This window comes from Grammomys surdaster, unplaced genomic scaffold (assembly GCF_004785775.1).
Source record: "Grammomys surdaster isolate TR1022 unplaced genomic scaffold, NIH_TR_1.0 224, whole genome shotgun sequence".
NCBI classification, from domain to species: Eukaryota; Metazoa; Chordata; class Mammalia; order Rodentia; family Muridae; genus Grammomys; species Grammomys surdaster.
The window spans coordinates 7,287,702-7,305,781 of NW_021604669.1; the positions used below are offsets into that span (position 1 = coordinate 7,287,702).

General features: G+C 47.4%; 1 protein-coding gene across 1 annotated transcript in view; it reads left to right on the forward strand.

Moving 5' to 3' along the window:
* Positions 1–573: 573 nt before the first annotated feature.
* The window catches only part of St3gal1 (ST3 beta-galactoside alpha-2,3-sialyltransferase 1), a 72,621-nt gene continuing 55,114 nt past the window's right edge, over positions 574–18,080 (forward strand). Inside the window, exon 1 of the mRNA XM_028773243.1 lies at positions 574–829. The gene's annotated coding sequence lies outside the window, so the exon portion shown is untranslated. The remainder of the gene's footprint in view (positions 830–18,080) is intronic.

Here is an 18,080-nt window from a genome sequence, read left to right on the forward strand (position 1 = left end):
AGTGACCTGCTCTGCTGCTTCCAGTCCTGGCTGCACCATCCAAGGCTCGGGTCACCGCGATTCCTAACCCCGCCGTGCCCCTCCCCCAGCCTACCTAAATCCCACCTCGAGTCCCGAGCCCTTAGAGAAAGCGGTGGCTTTGCCTGATCGCCCCCTCTCTCCACCGTGCCCCTGAATGGGGCTCTTCTGGGCACCGCCAGCCACATCCTCTCGGTGCACGCCCAACGCCTCGTCCCCGGGGTTGACCCCATGGGCTTCGAGCCTCTCAGGAGTTCTTTCCTAGCCTCGCCAGCTGTTCCCGCAGATCCCTCTCTTGGGGCAATGATCTTGTCCCCGCGCCGCCGCCTCCGGCGTCTCTCAGGCCGGTCCGGCCTCCACCCAGCCTGCTGCGGTCCACGTGGCTCGGCTAAGCTATATCGGGCTTGCAGGAAGCCCCAAGCAAAGGGAAAGCCTAGCTGAGGCCGGAGGGAGGGGCGGAGGGGGGCGCCCGAGCGCCAAGGGGCGGGCACTGGGCGGAGGAAGGGGAGGATCCCAGCACCGTGGAGCCCGGCACTCGGCTGGGCGCGCCGAGTCGCGGCTTGGTCCCAGCCGGCGGGCGAAAGCGGCTCCTCCCCGGACGCCCCGCCTCTCACTCCCGTTACACTCCCGGGAAGGTGTTCCAGAGGCCGCTCCCATCCTCACCCCGCCTCCCGCTTCTCCAGCGCTAACCTCTGTCGGCGGAGCCCACTATGCCAGACACTTTCGACACTTTGCAAAGACAAAGAGCCCTAGACCGGAGGGAGGAGAGAGGAGGAGGCAGAGAAGGACCGTGAGGTGTGAGCTGGCCGGGGTAAGTATCCTGGACGCATCTCCTTAGATACCCCTCTAAACCTTTTCAGTGCCCCCAAACCGGGCAACTCTGGCGTGTCTCCGGCTTTGGTGAGTGGGCACCCAGCTGATCCCTGTCCCAGTGCCCCAGGGACGGCGCCCCCTCGCGAGTTGGGGCTGGAGAAATTTTGCTTGTGTTTTTTGAGTGCTGAAGTGATCGTCCCGACTCAGGAACAGAATGGGTGGGGAAGGGTCTAGGAAGGTGTAACTGTAGAAGTGAGACCAAAGACCCTAGGCACCAAGAGGGAGACACAAGGAGAAAGATCCGTCTCCGCCACAGCCTCCACGGTGGTCTCAGGGAGAGGTTCAGGGAGGAGACTCCAGCTCTGGGGCTCCAGACTCTTTGGCGCTTACTGGAAGAGCCTCAGTGGAGTCGGCGGTTGTGGCAGCGGCTCCCGGAGCGGCCGCGGTGACATTGCACCCAGCACCGCAGTGGATCCCCGCCGGGCCACGGGTAGGAGACTCCATCGGGCTCAGATTGCTCCCACTCTCTAGAGAAGCGGCAGTCTCGGGCTGGGGCACTGTGGGGACGCTTGGAGAACGTTGGCTTTCTAGACCAAAGGTGGTGGGACAGTATCCGGATGGAGTCTCCTAATCAGCTGAGGAAAGGCGCAGACCCGGGAGGAGGCTGTTTGCCTCGGGGACACCTCTAGTACCGCCCTGCTTCGGATTTCGGGGAGAAGTTGGAGCTTAGGATAGCACAAGAAGAAGCGTTGTGCTGGAAAGTGGGTAGATTAGGGTGGGCAAAGTGAGCTCGGCGGTGGCATCTCTAAACTTGGAATCTGCCCCAAACCCGTTAGGAGCCACAGCTGCCAAGGAATACTGTGACAAAAGTTAGCAACTTGTCTGCATCTCTATGGTGTGACCTGCGCAGGGCACGGTCTGCCGCTTTGATGTGTACACGGGGTGGGAAATGGTGACACTGGACAAGGCGACCTGATTGGAGAACTGTTAGCTCGGAATCGGACCTTTGCGCAAGCAACTTTCAGCCCTCTTTGTTTTTCTACGCGTGGGTGTTTGAGCGTGACCTTGCGGGAGGCAGCGCGGCTGAACTCGAGATGGGGATTAAGTCTCCCGTTGCCTGCCTCGTAGTACAGGTTAAGACCTGGGGCGCTTCGCCTTGCCTCAACGTGGGGTCTCAAAAAGGGTGCCAGGACCTCCATATATCTGCTGGAACCTGGAGTTTCTCCAGCCTCTTGCACAAGGGTCCTAGCCGGCTTCTACAGCCAGCAAGAATTAGTGGCGCTCCATGAGAGGACGCGTGCGCGCCCAAAAGCGTGCGAGTGGATGGGAGCTGGGATGGCTCCCTAGGAGACACAGAAGCTGAATGACTCCCCAGGAGACACTAGTGACCCAGAGAACAGGAACAAGCTCACACGGTTGCCACATCAGGCATTCGCCAGACCTTCACTTGTTTATGGGTAACCCTGTCCTCTCCCAGCTTACCACGGTCTCGGGTCCGCATGCCTCCACGGACTTGTGGTGAGATGGAGCGCCCACGCCTCCCTGCTGCTGGTGAGGGGCGCTCCACAGCAGAAAACCCGCTAGGATCAGGGGACGGTCTCTGCCACTGCTTCTGGCACGTAGTTGATGTTAATACTGTGCTCACTGAAAGGGCCTCTAGGATAGAAGGCTCTGCTAGCCGGGGTCCGGATTCCCCCCGTCCCTTTCCACTATTACTACTGAATTAAAATTCACCCAGTGGCTTCCTGGAGAGCGCTGAGCACCCACCCTGCTCAACCAGTGTGCGCGGTTCTGGAAACTGCGGGCGGTGTCCCCAGGTTTTCTTTCTTGAATGATAGCCCAGAGCGCCCCCAGGTTTGAAAAAGAGGGATGCATTGCCCCCTGTCGGTTGCTTTGGAAACAACGGTTAGGCTAAGCTTTGGGAAAGAGTGACCAAAGCCTCTGGGCTGGGCCTCTGCGCCTCTGCACTTCCCTTTCCTGTCTCAAACACCAAAGCCTAGTCATTTTCTGAACTTTCGTGATTGGCTGAAAAAAAAAAAACCCTAAAGTTCCCCATCTGTGTCTCCTGTGTGTGCCTAAAATTGGGTGTAAGATGAAGAATTTCACTTTGAATGTGTGACTTAGCCTCTGAAAACCACAGTTTTCATATCTGCAAAGCGGAGCTCCAAAACGGAGTCCTGAAGAATAGATATTGCGTATAACTGTGTGTAGACGTGTACTGTGCAGAAGAGCTCACAGTATACTTGTGTGTATACATGTATGTGAACAGGAGCAGAATAAAGGAATAAAAGAATGGATAGAGGACTTCTTCCCTGTCCTTTCTGACATTTCGTCTCCCTGCCTTTTTTTGTTCAGGTCATGCTGGCCAACAAAACCACTGGCCTGGGCTTAGCAGGAGCTTTCCCACACTGTCTTTGACGAGATCTGGGGCTAGAAAACAGGAAGTGTTGATGGACAAGACCACAGAGGTTTCTTTAGGAGTGTAAGCTCCACTCTTTTGGGCTCTGTAGCAGTGAGCAGAAGCTGACCTTTTCTGAGCTATTTGTAGACAGTGCAGAGTTCAGTCTTCAGGTGCAGGCTACCACCACTCTTCCTACACTCCTTCCGGAGGTTAGGGCCTCTCAACAGTTGGCTGTCACCAACGTTAGAGGTACTTGATTCCCCCTTCCCCGTGAGGAAGTTATCTGTGGATGGGTCTGAAAGGAAAAGAGGTAATGGAGTCCTGGATCCTTAGTATGACGTTGTAACAAGTAAATCTATCTCTCTCCTCCCACCAAGCAGCCTGTCTTGTTAGAACTCTAACCTAGAAACAAGTGTCAGGCACACCTCCCTAGGAAGGAACCTCCAGATGTGTGCCTTTGATACCTACTCCTATCAATTTACCTGGCTGGAATTGCTGACTCGAGGGGGTTGTGTTTGGACAGAGCTTTACTTTGTGGAGGCCGAGCCGTAGCTTTCATCGCAAGCCCTTCCCAGCCTCCAAAAAGCAAACAGAAAAGAAAAAAAGTTAAGTCCACCAGTCAACCTTGCCCTTCCTTTTACAATGCTCTCTTATCCACAGATATTTCCTGAGATCCCAGTAAATAACCAAGACCCTGGCTATTATGAAGTGCTATGACAAAGTCCAAATTTTATATTGAGCAAAGCAAAAAGTTAATGATAACTAGCAATGAAATGGAACAGTTATAACAATAACCAGCGATGAAAGTTGCTTCAAAACTTATCAGTTTAAAAGTTCTAGAACTTTCTATATGATGTGTTTTTTGAACTTCAGCTGATTGTAAGTTACTGAAAATGGGGAAGTGAAATAGCTGGCAAGGGGACTTCTAGAGTACTTCCCAGTGACTGCTTTGTGCACGGAGAGGTGGCCTAGTTTGTACAAATTCTAGAATCAGACTTTCAGGCCCTTTTGATCAGTTGCATGATCCACATGGAAACTGTATTCCTGATCACTGGCTTGAGAATCTGAGAGCATGTCTGTTCTAATTTGGTCAGAAGAACACAGACGTGCTCCCCATCAGAACCTGTCTTTGAGTCTCAGTGCCAAGGCTCAATTGCCGTGCAATGTGGCACCCAAGCTATTCTGGGTCCTGGGTCTCGCTTTCACTCTCTGCAAATTAAGAAGCTGTGGCTCTCTGCAGATAGGCACCTGGCATACAGCAAAACCTCTTCGTGAAGACAGTCCCCACCTCCTTTAGGTTTGCTCTGATTCTTCCTCAGAACTAGTCAGCTTGGGGAGACTGGAGTGTTACTCCAGGCTCCTCCCCTCTCACTGACAGAGTGACTTCCTGTCTTTCACTAGGTCAGGTGTTTGCCAGCAGTTCTCACTACTGGGTTTGAGAGATGAGATCTGACTCCTGACCATGCATTTATAGCAGTGTCTAAGGGGCTTCTGTGTGCAGATGTAAAGAGATCAGTGTGTCCTCCTTGTCTACACGCTAAAAGTGATCTTAGAGGTTATTCTGTTCAATTCTTTAGCTTTAATGCAAAACTATGAGTCCCAGGGAACAACACTAGAGTGATATGTTAACATTTTATGTTGTTCATCTCCAAAACCACTCATTTTTATTCACTCAGGTCTTGATGTTCTTATCGGATACCCAACATCACACAACATTGGAAAGTCTGGAATTCACTTCTCCTTTGGTTACTTTGGTGGGGAGGGTTGGATTTCATTGATTCCGTCTGAGCTAGTGTTTATGGGGACTTTACTTGGTTCCAGATACCTCACAGGATTCTGGAGGTACTGGAGTGGAAAAACACATGGTCCTCGAACTCTGACTGTCCCAGAGATCTCAGTATTCTGGAGGAGGTGCATGGGATGTTGAAGAGCCATGCTGTGTGTGGTATTTATCAGAACCAAAGTCACTTGTGCTGAAAGATGGAAAGAATCCCCACATTTGAAGGGTCCACAGAAGGAAACCTGGGGATTCTAAGCCTCGGGATGTAGAGTTTCTGTTGACTGTCAGTCTTCAGTAGAACAGATGTGTTTGCTTGGGTGATGTCATGCAGATATCAAAAGTGTTGTACACCCTGTGTATGCAAGAGAAATAGAGTGGCTGAGATGCCAGGCTGCTGTCAGCTTCTGCACAAAGAGGCGAAGCAGCTAGAGGAGACAGGAACTAGATGCTTTGGCCTCCTGTTCCTGCGGTGTGTCCTTTTCTCTGGCCAGTTTGCGCACCAGGATGGTCAGAGCATGCAGGGCCCTCACTACCTCTGACAGTGTGACTCCAGACTTCAGCATGATTGTGTGAAGCCAAGAGGCAGCATTAGATTCTCTTGGAAGATACAGCTTAATACTTTATTTTGAATATTCGACTTGCCCCTGTACATACATACACCTCCCATTCAGATTTGAACAGCAGATTTGGGAGAGTGGACTTAAAGAAACAGCAGGCAGAGGTGACGAAAGGGTGCTGGCTTTCAGTGTGACCAGCTCAGGCCTTGTACTTTTGTGCTAAGTCTTGGTAGGATGCATGGGCCTCTCCACTGGCTTGTGGAGTTATGGAGAAGATGAAAGGGCAGGTTCACTCATGGAAGCTTCTGAGCCTCCAAGTTCCAGTTGAATGACGTCTATTTACCAGAGAAATTGATTGTTTCGGTGCATGAGTCTCTTCTAAATGGTAGAATAGAGTCCAAAAGTTCTGGAAAGCTCAGAGGAAAACTCTGTCAACAGGCAACTGACTTTAAGGTAAAATGGCATATTAACCTCTCTGAAAGCACGCCGTGCTGCCCTGAGGGAGCCTGCATTTCTTTTTCCTTTGAGTTGCATAAAACCATTAAAATCCCCTTCTTCCCTCTGGAGGAATGAGAGTGAAAAATTACCAAATCAGAACAGGGACTGAGAAGTGACCCTCAAAGCACTGTTGTTAGGAACAGTAGCCTGTACCAAAACACTCTACAACTTGGCTGGGAGAAGAAGGAGAACTTCAATCAAGTTTAAGGTGGCCAGAACAGACTGACTAGTCACTGTGATCCTGATGAGGCTCTTACATTTTCCTCTTCAACCCTTCATATCCTAAGTCGGAGGCAGCAGTGTAAAATGCTCACCCTGCTTCTGTCTCTTGGGAGGAGTCTAGGAGACAGAGGTTTATGTAAGCGTGCCTTATTCGCCTCTCTGAGAAGGATTTCAGTAGCATCTACTTTTTACTAAGTGTTTAGTGTATGCCCCAAAGTGTGTGTTTGAAACATCTTGACATTTTGAATTTAGACAGGAAATTCAAGTTGAATAAAGGACTTACCCCTCCTACACAGGTTGTGGTAACACTTGGGGAAATCAGCAGGAAGTGACGCACTACCTTCCTCATCTCTAGAAAGGAGCCACAGGAAAAGGCTGGGATCGAGGATAGCATGGCATACAAATGTGCAGAGGCCCTGGGGAGAGACCACAGAGACTGGGAGAAGAGGGACCAACTCAAGCACTTTGCCCTAATCCAGCCTGCTGTGCACAAACTCAAGCCTCTGGAAATACAGCCACCCAGCATCCAGGGATACAGCTGGGCCTTAGGTCAGGGAAGCAGGAGGGGATTCTTCAGGGTAGCCTGCCTCCTGAGGAGTAAATTGGGAGAAGTAATGTAGAGAGGGCAAGCTGGGTAGGTTGGTAAGGTCCAACTCACACTTGTTATCTACTCTGATTCTGCCACAGCCTGAGGCAGCCGAATGTCAGTCCAAAGATTACCCTTCTGTCAATGAGAAGGCAGAGGGTGGATCCCATAGGTGGGGGTCTACAGAGATCTTAGAAATACTGGTTTAACCAATTGTACCTGATTGCCCCTACGTGTGTCAAAGATAAGATAGTAGCGAGGTCCTTTATTAGTTTTCTGTTGATACATCAAAATGTCTGAGGCTGAGTAATTGCAGAGAAAAAGGGGTTTATTTCGTTTACCGTATTGGTAATTGAGAATTCAAGCAGCATGGCATAGGCCCCAGTGAGGTCCCCTGGCTCAGGTTCTAGTGAGTGGCATGAAGGGTGGTGCACCCTAAGGAGAGATGCTCCTGGTGACTCAGCAGTTAAAAGGCAGGCCAGGGTGAGGATTAGCCAGTCTGGTATCCTCTCACTAGGTCCCACTCCTTAAAGGTCCCACCTTTCCTTAACATTATTTACTGGAGATGAAGCTTCCAACACTTGGATCCTTAGAGGACCCACTGATGCCACATCCAAACCCTGCAGACCTTCAGCCTGTTTCCACTCACATCTCAATGGAAAAACTGAAGACTGCTTGGATTTCAAGGCACCTAAACTAGATGCTCAATTCAGCGACCAGATCACTCTCTTGCTCTCTGACTCAGTTTTCTCTTTTGTCACACAGATAAACTTTGTATAATTGCTGTGAAGACAACTTTATTTTTTAATAAATTCACCATAAGTTGTGGGTTATATGAATTGCCCAGGGGGCTTGAGAGATCACTCAGAGGTTGAAAGCACTGACTGGTGCTTCTAGAGGTCCTGAGTTGAGATCCCAGCAACCACATGGTGGCTTACAACCGTCTGTAATGAGATTTGGCACTCTCTTCTAGTGTGCAGGCATATGTGCAGACACAACACTGTGTGTATAATAAATAAATAAATAAATAAATAGAGCTTTAGAAAAAAAATGTCCAGCAAATGCTAGGGGTTTTGTGTACATGTGTTTGTGTATGAGTCTGGTACATGCATATGAGTAGATAGATGTTCCTGATATACAAATATCATACACAGTGATATTTGTATGCAGTGTACATTCAGAAGTGAGAGCAAGATATGGTATCATTCTCTACCTTATTGCCTTGACACAGGGTCCCTCACTGAGCTAGAGACTGTTATGTCAAAGTTGTCTAGCCAGCAAACTCTTGGGGTCTAGCTATCTCTGAACCCCAGTTCTGAGGTTACAGGCTTGTACAGTCATGCTTGGCTTTTTATATCAGTACTGGGGACACAAACTCAGATCCTTCTCTCTGCAAAGCAAGCATTTTACCCACTAAGCCCTCTCTCTAGCTTTCTAAACGTTGGCTTTTTAGTCCTGAGAAGGTTTCTGGACAGATTGGTGTGGGGACAGGTGGTGCCCCACCATGGCCTTTCAAAAGCCCATTCAAAGATCACATAAATAAGACTGGAAATAATTGTATGTTATAAGTGCCTTCTGGTTAGTTTGAGGGTTTTTGGAACTTTTTTTCTGATTGTTTTTATGTGAGTTTCATTTTGTTTTGTTTTCTCCTCCAAAATACTGAAGTTATTTAACCATGTAAATATAAAAGTATTTTTTAATAAAGTATTTTTTAATTTATGATATATATATATATGAATTTATATAAATATAAATTTATGTCAGCCTCAGATCCAGCTCAGGGCCTCTGGAGCTGGAGTTACAGGTGGTTGTGAGCCTTCTGATGTGGTTACTGGGAATTAATGCAGGTCCTCTGGAAGAGCAATATGTGCTCTTAATTGCTGAGCCACTCTCCTATCTATAACTTGAAAGTTTTAAAGAAAATATAAAATAAGGGTTAAAAAAACAAAATCAATTTGACCTAATGCCACATGCCTTTAATCTCAGTAGTTGGGAGGCAGAAGCAGGTAGATCTTTTAGTTTAAGGCCAATCAGGACTATATAGTAAGATATTGTCTCAAAAGTAAATAATAAACCATCATAAAATTTGAATATAACATTAGTTCCAAGTGACTTGGTGGAACTAAAAAGTGTCTTTAGGAATGGACAACTAGCATCCACAGAGAAAATGTATTCCCTAAATTTTACTGGACACAGTTAAAAAAAAATAACCCTCATAGATTGTATTGTGATAGATTTGGCTTCATTAAAAGAAAACAACAGAAATCCACTTGAATGTACAAGAAACTAATGAAGCCAAGTAGCTATCTCCATGCATATTTACTTAGAAAAGAGCTCTTGAGAAAAATCTATCATCCATTAAAAACAAACAAAAGCAAACAAAAAACAACCAAAGCAAACGTATAACTTTTCTAACTGAGAAGATGGAGCGACTCCAAAATATTGTTTCATGCTCAACAGGCCCAGAACAACTCCATATGAAAGACAGCAATTCATCTAATTGGCTATTTACTTTTTCAAAAATAAAAGGGTCAGTGGGAAGAAAATAAAAGTACAACTCTTTCTTTAGAGCCTCAGAAGCAGAGATGGTAGCTTCAAATCAAGCTCTTGACTTCATTGGTCATGGAATGAAGGACTTGGCCCTCTACGCTGCTTTGGTGAATTGTGGCTATGACAGGGCCTGAAAGAGCCTCCAGGATCTGAGAACTGAGACATCTTGGGCACAGGCAGCCTGTTGGGATTGAGTATCTGATTGAGTATCTGTAGCTGGGTCACCTTCTAACTGTCACACTAGAGATGAAAGTTCTTCCTACTTTGCAGCTCCAGGGACTGTGAGACATCAGCGTATAAAGGCACTTTTGTGAAGGTCAGTGGACAACTTTTGGATCTCTGCTCTCTTCCTCCACTGGGAAGATCCTGGGGATCTAACTCAGGTAGCCAGACTTGTTGTCAAGTGCCTTTACATCCTGAGGTATCTGGTTTGTCTTAGATTCTTCAAAGTAGGGAGAAACGGGGTCTGGGCTCCCACCTGACCACAGAGAGCCATGATCATCATTCAACCCTGCCTAGCCTGCAAGCAGGCTCCCTGGTAGGAGAATCTGACTCCCCCTAACATTGCACCTTCATCCTCACAGCAGCCTGGGTGGTCTCTGTATTTATATTCTAATCCCATTTCACTGATGCTAGAAGCTGAGAGTCATCGAGGTTAAGACACTGATGTAGGTGAATCCCATAGCTAGAAGTGACAGTGTTGGAATTTACGGGCACTTCCAGAGCCCAAGACCCTGACCACATGCAGTGTACTTAGAACATCATGCTGTAACCCACAACTACAACTTTGAATTGTGGAGCATTGAGGACTATGGGAAAGCAGAACTACATCTGACAGGGCGTCAGCTCCCAGCCTAGCCCCTACATTTACCCCATCTGAGCCATGCTCATTAATAGCTCTGGACTCAATGCTTTAACTGTCTTGTCAGTGGGAGGTTCTAAGACTCCTCACTTCCTTTCTCCTGAGTCTAAGACCAGCAGCTTCACCCTCTGGGATACTGGTGCTTGACTTCAGTGTGACCCGAAGAGTCACATTCCAATCAGACTTCATGAGTTGTCTTGGTTGGTTCTAAACCCATGTGATTTTGCCATCTTCACAAAAATCCTCATCCCATGTCCCGGATGGAATTTTTTTTTTCCTGGTGCTGCCATGCACTGAATCCAGAGTGCCTATGGTGCCTGGGGACCAAGTGATGCTCAAAGCCATCATGAGTCACCCAAGATGAGACAGAACTTAGCAGCAAGATTAAGCACCTCGTTGACAAGCCAGCCTGAGAATTTCCCCTGGCTGCCTAGATGGGCACTTTGGGAGGCCAACTTGCTTGAAGTGAACTGAGGAATGAAAGCCTATGACTTTGAAAACCTGCCTGTTAATAACATCTTCACAAAAGGCAGGAAGGTGCCTTGTTCCTTTAGTGGAAGATCCGCTAATCCCACCACCTGGCGGAGGGTCAGAGGGATAAAGGCTGTTGCTTGGGAAACATATTAGCTGCCAGAGCCAAGAGCTGCTCTGTGGGGTGCAGAGCTGGGAGTTTCAAAGGCTAAACTTCAATGTAAAAATGTGATCTTTTGGCCAAAGGGGAAATTAAAAATGAAGTGATAAGATGAGCTGTTAGTTGTCCTTGCCCACCCACCTCATAGGAACTTCGGATTAAGGGAAAAAATACATTCTGGGAGCTGGCAGCAGGCATAAGTGCTTGCCAAGCAAGCCTAAAGACCTGCTCTATCTCCAGAAGCTTCGTAGAAGGAGAGAATTGACTCCCAGAGAAAAGTTGTCCTCTGATTTCCACACATGCTGTGTCGTGTCATGTGAACACTTGCATTTGACACAACCCCAACACACACACACACACATGTGGGCATGCGCTCACAAACACACACACACATACACACACAGAGGGGGAGGAGGGAGAGTAGATGAAAAAGAAAGAAAACCTACCTTCTGTAGTGACAGCACTGGCTCCAACATGAAGCCTTTTGCTGTTTGCCTGTCTCTACCTGCAACCTGGAACATGCCGAAGGAGGCAGTTGTGAGCCCAGAGTACATACAAGATTTTACAAATGAAACCAGTCCCTATGCCCTGCCAAACTCACAAAGCGGAGGAAGCCCTGAAGGCTCCAAGAGTGAGTTTGGAATATGAACAACTGGCATGACTGGAAAGCATCCCCAGAGTGCAGTGAGGGAGGTTTCCTTTTTAGCCTTGGGCTATGGAATCGTAACTGTTGCTCGGCGTGGGTGAGGATGCCATGAGGCGATCCAGTGATAGTACGTTACAGAGGTTGCGCGCTAAGATAGCGTGGAACGGAGTTATGAAATCTTAGTGGGTGCCCTTGTTCAACCTTCTTCTCCCCAGTTCTTCAATTATTCATCTGCTGAGTCACGAACTGATTCATCAGCTCATCTGCTAAAGCGCTAGCTGTGTGACCTGGACCGAGTTGTTTAGCTGTTCTGTGCTTCCGTTTTCTTCCTCTATAAAACAAAGGTCTTCATAGTGCCTGTCTTCCAGGAGGTGCTAAGTGAATGTCAAGGGAGTCACTGCTCTGAAAGTGTTTAGAAAGAGTTGCTGACACAATGCTCTGAAGGACACACTCATTCAGCATTGTAAGGCCTGTGGAGACCCTCTTGCTTGGTCACTTTGATGCCATTTCCCTGGCTAGACTCCCTGTAGATATCCTGACCAGGCTTGCACACTCCATGTAGGAACCCCTCTGACCACAGAGGGACCACAGGGTAGAAAAATCATTCCTCATGCATCTTTTGACTTGTGGAGGGGATCTCTCCAGAGCAGGCTGGAGCTCTCTTGAGCCATCTGAATTTCATCCAGGAGCTTTGTCTGGGTTTGGGACATCAGAAAGTGCTGGACGCCAGAGGCACATGAAAAATGTAAAATGGTCTCTGGGCCTGCACTTTATTCAGCTCAGGCCAGGCCCTTAGTTGTGCTTGTTCTGCCCCTTTAGCAGTAGTCTCGGTGTCCCTGTCTTGATTTCTTCAGGCATCAGTGTGGGCCGAGGAGAAAGCCTCACTGTGAGTGCCAGGCTGCCACACCACTGAGCACTTTGAGAAGATGCCCGCACACCCTAAGCAAGACTGTGTTGGCCTTTGTGTATTTCTGCCAGCTTCTCTCTGCTCCTTATCCATCTACTCACCTACCAGGGATTGCACTGTTGGCGAGTCTGGTTCATTTCTTTTTCTGGGTAGGGTTGGGAACACCAGTGTTATTGATGTTTTGACAGTGAGACACTAAGGTATGGAAACTAGTCAAAACCCAAGTTTCAAGGGCAGGACAGGCAATGGGGGCGCTTACATGTCTTCTCTACCAATGTGTCATGTCTCCTTCTAATACACTTGTTCTGAAAGAGATGGGGTGGCAGTACCTCAGTACCTCCATCTCTTGCTGTATTGAGTCCCCTGTTCATGTCCTTACACCTCTATGCCTCTCTGCACCTCATTCCTTCAATCAGACAAATATCAGAGACTAACAGTCCTCCTTTCCCACAGTGTGTATACTGAGCTACTACTGAGAACCAAAAACAGAGTGGTTGTTAGTGGCACTCCTGGTGACCTGCACCAGAGGTGGGGTCCAAGGATTTCATAGTCATAGGTGAGGTTTTTCTTTTCTCCCTCCCCATTTCTCCTTTCCTTCATTCCATCTTCCCCCAATTACATGATCAGGTTCACAAACCTCCTCCATTAAAGAAGAGGTTAGCTAGAAAATACTGCCCATTACACACGCGCGCGCGCACACACACACACACCACACACACACACACACACACACACCACACACACACACACACACCACACACATACACACACACACACCACACACACACACACACACACACCACACACACACACACACACACACACACACACACACGCACACACACGGCCTCCGAGTCCTCAGGAGAACTTGCACTGATCTACATCTGATGCCCAGAGAAGAACCGTTCAGGCTGTGTCCACCTCTGCGGACAACTAATTCTATCTCCGTCGAAAATGCGCAGAATGTCCTACCTGAAGTCAGGGACTTTCTTTATCCCCATTCATATTCCCAAAGGAGGAGGAGGCCGAGGTACCAAGGGACAGTTCAGGGACAATAGAGAAAAGTATACATCCTTTCTTCCTTATGGCCACTGTCAACCACCAGTTCCATCTTGCAGACAGAAAGGTTAGGCTTAAGAAGTAGGGACAGACTGAGGATAATCAAAACAGCATCTAGAGATTCAGGCACTAAGTCTGGGATCCTACTCTCTTGTTGAAAGAATGGAATAAGTGGGCTATTTCTGTGTTCTCTTAGCTGGATTGTCTGGCCAAATAGACTCTACCTACTTCCCTAGTGCCAAAAGCCAGCATCAGCAGAGTGATTAAGTGGGGATACACCTACTCAAGGTGGAGGTCATAGGCTGGAGGACAAGGCAAGTTCACTTCACAGTCATGTTTCTGTAGATCTGTCTCTGCAATTGAAATTGGGGTAAGGCTCAGATCTGAAGGTGAATGTTGGAGTATCCTATCAAAGGGAGTCCTGGCTATGAATTTCAGCTCCGTCCATTTCCATGTGGCCTTGAGTAAATTAGGACTTCAGATCCCCAGTGTCCATGTCTGTGAAATAAGGCTGGACAAGAAGTTATATAAAGAAGGTAAAGAGAAATTATGCACATGAAGTTCTTAGTGTGGCACCAGGATCCCTGGCCAGACTCAACCATAGCTACTGTTGTTAGTGATAATATTTCTCCCTCAAAGTAGCCAAACCTCAGCATTTGACTTTCAGATTGAAAAATACACATCACCATGAGGTGTCCAATGTGTGGATCTTCTTTCACACAGGAAGGCTTCAAGTTAGCAAACAGCACTCCCAAGCTGACAACTCTATAACTTCCTGAGTTCATGTCCAGATTCATGTGAGAGTGTTGCTTTCACACATAGAAGCAAGCCATCCTCCTGCTCTCTGGGACTATACCCTCGGCGTCAGCCTGTGGCAACTACATGGACTTTTCTAGGTCTCTACACTAGCCCTCGTTAGCTTCTCTCTGCTCTTATTTCTCATTCAGTCATCCCTTTTGCAGTTAACTGCAGCCAGACACTCTTCACGTTGATCCCATTATATGGGAATGTCATGTTTGGAACAGTTTAGTTCATAAATTACCCACTTGCACATTCAAAGTCCCACGGGGTAGACAGTAATATAGCTCCTTGTATCTGAGTCTGTGTCCCCTCTCTACACAGTCCACTCCTGCAAGGTAGCACCCAAGAGTCTACTGTTGGGTTCACCGGGGCAAAGTATAGTGTATGACAGCTCAATGAAGCCTTATATGTTCACATGAGGTAAGATGTGCTGGTTCCAGTCCTGACCAGTGAGTTTAGCTTTGTGTTAGTTTGTATTTCAGCCCCCAGGATGTGCTCGTCATTTCCCTGAGTTGCTTAATCCCAAGCTTCCATATATATTTGTCTTAGGGTTTTATTTCTGTGAAGAGACACCAGGACCAAGGCAACTCTTATAAAAGAAAACATTGAATTGAGGCTGGCTTACAGTTTAAGAGGTCCGGTCCATCATCATCACAGTGGGAAAAATGGCAATGTGAAGGCAGGCATGGTGACAGAAGAGCTGAGAGTTCTACATCTTGATCTGCAGGCAGCAGAAGGAGACTGTGCCACACTGAGCATAGCTGGAGCATATGAGATCTCAAAGCCCAGCCACACAGTGACACACTTCCTCCAACAAGATTACACCTACTCCCATAAGGCCACACCTCCTGATAGTGCCCCTCCCTATGGACCAAGCATTCAAACATGAGTCTGTGAGGACCATGCCTATTCAAAACACCACAATATTTGTGCTCAGACTGATAAAAACTGACAGTATATGCATGTACGCACACACAAGAGTAGTTTAACAAAGTGCCAGTCAGCACCTAAAGGTACAACCTGCTATTCTTACTTCTGTTTTATTTAGTTTTACCAAAGTGATTTCATGTTCTTTTTATAATTTTTATTCTTTAAATGTTTTATTTTGTTCATGCATTCATGTGTGTACATATGTGTGGGGGTCTGAGGTTGATCTTGGGTCTTCCTTAATTCATCTACTCCCTAATTTTGGAGACAGTCAAACACTGAATCTGCAACTCACTGTTTCAGTTAGTCTGACTGACCAACAAGCCCTGCAGACCCGCCTGTCTCTTTTTAGCACTTGGGTTACAGGCACACATTATGGTGCCTAGATTTTATATGGGTTCTGAGGAACCAAATTCAGGTCTTGAGCTTTGTGCAGAAAGCACTCTGCTCTCCATGCCATCTTCGCAACCTCCACACTCTTAATTCGTCTACTTCCCAACACAGCCCAGCTGTACTGAGGCAGACACATTGTGCATCATATCCATGAGTAAGTTTGAGAAAAGCTACTTTTGTAAAATCACACAATTAACTGGACTGCTCTTCCCTGTGGCGCACCTAGAAGCATCCATGCTGTGTCAGAACATGGCATGCCCACGGGCTCCTGAGTAATGAAAGAGTCCTGTAATTTATAAATGCAGTGATAGTAGCAGGCCAATCAACATTCAGACAGTCATTCTCTCCTTAAAGGGGAAAAGCTATGATTTATTAAGCAAACCGGCTCTGTCTCTCCAGGAATGATGTTGAGTTTTATTTCTTGTTAGCTGCCCTAACCTGAGAAGGAACAGAATTGGAGAACAGTCTCTTGTGAGATTTACTGTATAGTACTGTGCAGTAGGAAGCCCCATCTGATGGCTCGTGGAGCTGTGAATGGTGGATGGGCTAATAGGGTCAAAGAAAGTATGACTTGTGGATCCAGAGCAGGGGAAATAAGAACACAGAGGAGCATAGCCATGATTTGTTTAGCTGGAATTTGTCTTAATCCATGCTCCAGCTAATTGGTAAATGTATTTCGTGTCTCTGAGCGTCCTGGTTGGAACCCAGCAGCTTCTCACCGAGGGTGTAAGTTGGTACTCATGCTGCCTGGGGGATGGATGGACAGCATGAACAGGTGAGTTACCTGGAACAAATTGACACAACCTGGAGTCTGTACTCACTCCACCGACCCTGTGAACCAACTTGGTCACGGAGGGACCACTATTAAGCCTTAAGGGAGCCACCATTTGGAACTTGGACTTCCTGTTTGTTATCTTGGGAAGTTGTTCCTGGACCCACATAGAATGACTGTTATGCCTAATTTTTTTGTCTAATGCTTGTGTTTGTAGTGTCTGAACACCCAGCATGATGTCTCAATAGTGAGGATTTAGTTGTCATCCATGTTGGAAGCCCCTATGGAAGCATCAACCTGGACAAATAGAGGCATGGCATCAGGGCTTGATGGGAACAGAGGTGCAAGGTGGCCTTTCAGCAAAGGTTTTTAGGGGCTTGTGTTTAAAAACATGCAAGGCATGGAAAGTCATAGTAATGAACTGGCTGTTCTTGACACCAGCCAGCAGTGGGTCTTCTCTGTGGTTGCGAGTTCAGTGCTATGACTTCAAAATTGAGCACCTGAAGCTGCGGGAGGCAAGCTGAGTGAAGATGCCAAAAGAAAGATTTTGTTTGTCACCCCTCTGAGTAAGTGTCTGAGAACCACATGAGTGAAGAGGGTTAGTTTGGTCCAATTTCTGAGCTTTCCATCCATTGTAGCTTGATTGCATGGCAGTGGGCTTGTGGTGGGGCAGAACCTGTGGGATCATGGGACAAAGGAGGTCACTCAGCTCAAGGCTACCAAGAAGCTGAGGAAGACAGGGGAAGGGGAAGAGAATGATACAGCTGCCAGTGACCTCCTTCCTCTTACCAGTGCCCCATGACCTACTTTCCACCATTTCCCAGTAAGGCTGTGGAATTAGTAACCCATCAGTAGCTGTATCCATGGATAAAGGCAGGGCCCTTGAGATCCATTCAATTCACTGAGGCTCCTCAGCTGACAACAGAGCCTTTGACCTTTAAGCCTTCAGGAGATATTTCAGATTCCAACCAGCCATGTCCAGATCAAGGAAGGAATCGGTTCGGGGTTGGTTGCCTTGCTACAGTGAGATCTCTGGTCTTCACTTGGTTCTTACAAGGATTTCATGTTAAAGTTATCCTCAGTTTCCCCCCTGATGCCTTAAGATATAGAGCAGTCAACATATTATCTCTAGGGATGCATATATGTGTGTGTAGTTCTTTCTATCATGATAGTTTTCAACTATTCAGTAAATTTAACTTTTATAAAGCCCGAACTCAAGTATTGGCTTCTACTGAATTAGGAGCCAGCCCTACTTCCATTGATACTCAGAGCTTAATCTCTTGCTCTTTCATTCATTGAACAATCACCAAGTGCCTCCTCAGTATTGTCTATAAAATACAGTATTGTACAATAGGCAACAAGGGTGGGTTGGGAAACCCAGCTGGCAAAATGTAGCCCCTCGTCCACTAAGGGGCTCATTCTAGGGAGAGCAATGACAACAGACTGAGGGGTGTGTGTGTCTGGTATTAAAAACGTGCTGCATCGAAGAGTGAATAGGCAAAAAGTGGGTGAAGCAAAGAAACTATGGGGACTCCATAGTAAGGCCTCTAGTCCAGCTTGTATGCTAGAACTTGATGCCTAGCAGTACCAAAAAGGAGAAGGAAGAGGAGGAGGAGGAGGAGGAGGAGGAGGAGGAGGAGGAGGAGGAGGAGGAGGA